At 42.6% G+C, this 2,617-nt stretch overlaps 1 protein-coding gene and 1 long non-coding RNA gene across 2 annotated transcripts in view; one reads left to right on the plus strand and one right to left on the minus strand.

Annotated features, from left to right (window-relative positions):
• The window catches only part of LOC118405614 (protein PTHB1-like), a gene marked incomplete in the record, with an annotated part of 33,955 nt that overhangs the window by 22,306 nt on the left and 9,032 nt on the right, over positions 1-2,617 (minus strand).
• On the plus strand, positions 941-1,562 carry LOC118405615. The gene is made up of 2 exons (XR_004829918.1): positions 941-1,011; positions 1,458-1,562. It is a non-coding gene; the product is annotated as an uncharacterized LOC118405615 (long non-coding RNA).

Genomic DNA, 2,617 nt, shown 5'->3' on the forward strand with positions numbered 1-2,617 from the left:
GAACAGGAAATTTGGGAACGCGACCCGCCCTTGCTCTAGAAATGTGTCAGAGAGAATTGATTTTATTTTCCGCGCTGAAAAACAAATGACGCAACTAATAGTAAGAGCCTATGTGATCAACCCCGCTCCCCATATAAGGAGATTCCCGGGAAAATCTGGCTGTTCCGGGGAGGGAGGGGGAGGGATCCCACCCCGCTATAATAGGACCGCGCCGGATCAAACCGTGAGTGATTCTTTCAAGTGATTCGTTGTACATGCTCGCCGACTCGCCGTCTATGTTTCCAATCTTTGTAAAGTGTTAAAATGCTACTTACCTCGTTCAGATGAGCTGAAGTAAGTGTTAAAATGCTACTTACCTCGTTCAGATGAGCTGAAGTGTGTTGTGTTAATCGACGGTTTCTCTCATCGGCGACGGTAGGAATCGACGTGAACTTTGATACGACTTAACTAAGTAAGAAGCAAAAGGCCGGTGTTGAAAATGTTTTATTCTCGCCGATGTGAGGGCGCCGTTATCCCTTGTATGTGCTATTGTGCTTGTGCTTGTGTATATTTCTCGTAGGACGTAGATACGTAATAAATTTGTGTTGTACTAAACGTGCTGTTTCTTTTCTGTGCAAATTCTGACGCTTACAATCTTACCCTCATACCAGCAATCTGTGCGATCACTGCGGTGGCGGTAGCATCGGCCCCTTTCCTAAATAAAATCCAGCGTAAAACCCTCGTGTAATTTCTTTTACCAAAACAGATGTATTAACAGCTCAAAATGCTGGAAATAGCGTTTCAGAGGGTCTAGATTTCAAAATTTTCCGGGGGAGCATGCCCCCGGACCCCCCTAGGAACGTCGCGCCTTTGGCGCGACATCTCGCGCCTACGGCGCTCGATAGGATTTTCAGTCAAATGTGCGGGGGACGGAAAATGATTTCGGGCTGGCTACAACCCTGGGCGGCATCATTTGGACAAGACGCTGACGGCCATTTTGATGTGTGTTTCACCGCTGTACGATCGACATGGGTGAGTTTATAAGCATTTTTGTGGATGCGTACGGGATTTTTTTGCTCGAAAATATGAAAAATGTTCTGTATTAAATGTCTCCATAAAAATTATTTAACAAATTTCCCACCGAAACTGACGAATTTCCTGGATAGTTTAATGCTTTGGTGACCCATTGAAATATTGTTTGTCATTGGACTCAGTTTAGATTTACTGGACTCTGCGTTTGAGTTTTGCTTTATTTTTGTGTTAGTACGGACTCCGTGGATCCATCACACTCATGGGCAGGGTGGGAGGTTATATGTACTAGCGACATGGGATTTTGTAGTCGATATTTTGGTCATTACGCCTAATCGTTTGTAGTTCAACCCGGTACACGCGGCGACATCATATCCACTTGTTTATGTGACGTTAACATTGTACATCTAGGTTCCCAGTCTTATCGAGTCCATGTTTGTGCTTTTCAGAAAACTACCGAGGAAGGGAAGACCACTAAATCGACGCCATAGTGGATACGGCCTTGCCGAAAAGGCCACGTAGTTCGGAATAAAATTTACGTATCTGAACCAAGAGTGGTAATCATCGTGTTCTGTTTTTAGTTAAATATAACGTTTCTTCTAAATAACGTTACAATAAGTGTTTCTTGGGAACCTCCGATCAAATAGTTCAGACAATTTCTAGTCGGTATTCTGACTTGACGGTTAACTTGACGGTAGCGATGAATAAAGATTTCCCTCCCCCTACCCATAGTCTATTTATTTCCGCTACGCAAGACAATTGTTGCAGAAAAGTATGAACGATCTTGAAGGTAAGAATTTTTGATGGTCTTAAAATACATATTATCGTTTAGAAAATGAACTTCTAGATGCAATACGTTAGTTTAAATGCAGTGGCAGTTAAATACATGTATAATTTGTGACAGTGAGGTCAGCTTAGCTAAACCGCACGTATTACAAGTAAAAATGTTACTGCTATAGCTATCGCTAGTTCTGTGTTGTCTGCAAGACAGTCAGGTGCCTTCGATTCTTCAAGAACTTCTTCAAAACCACTCAAAACCCGTTTTAAAGTCACTGTTTCCAGTGCGAGTTATCTTGAAAAAGACTGTAAACAAAGGACCCTTGCTTGCCTGCGTATGCAGATCGGGGGGTAATTAGCACCTCGACGTAAAGTTGTTACTTCTCACCTGAGGGGAACATCACTGAATGAAGGCAAATTGTGTCCAATCTCCTTCTGAATATAACCTCCTTGGTATAATATACTGTTGTTATTCCTTTGTTGTGAAGTGGCAAAACTACTATTGTTTTGATCATTGCTCATTCACAAGTTTTTGCAGACAATGCTGACTGGAAAAGTGATGCCACTTGGTACAAAAATCTGTGAATTGTCATTAATCTTAGCAAAACTAACAAAGAAAATAGGGAAGAAACACACTAAATTTGAAAAATAGTATAGTGGAGCTGGCTGAGAGTATAGTGGAGGGCCTCCCTTATTCCACTCTCTGGGGAGAACCCTGATTACAGTTCAGGTTTTAACGTACATTAGGCCTCTCCGGATACCCGGCCCATCCTTGCAAAAACCTGCCGACCTAAGCCTTTGTCCACTGCTAATAGGGGTGCACCAGTACAGA

Source organism: Branchiostoma floridae, chromosome 18 (assembly GCF_000003815.2).
Source record: "Branchiostoma floridae strain S238N-H82 chromosome 18, Bfl_VNyyK, whole genome shotgun sequence".
NCBI lineage: Eukaryota > Metazoa > Chordata > Leptocardii > Amphioxiformes > Branchiostomatidae > Branchiostoma > Branchiostoma floridae.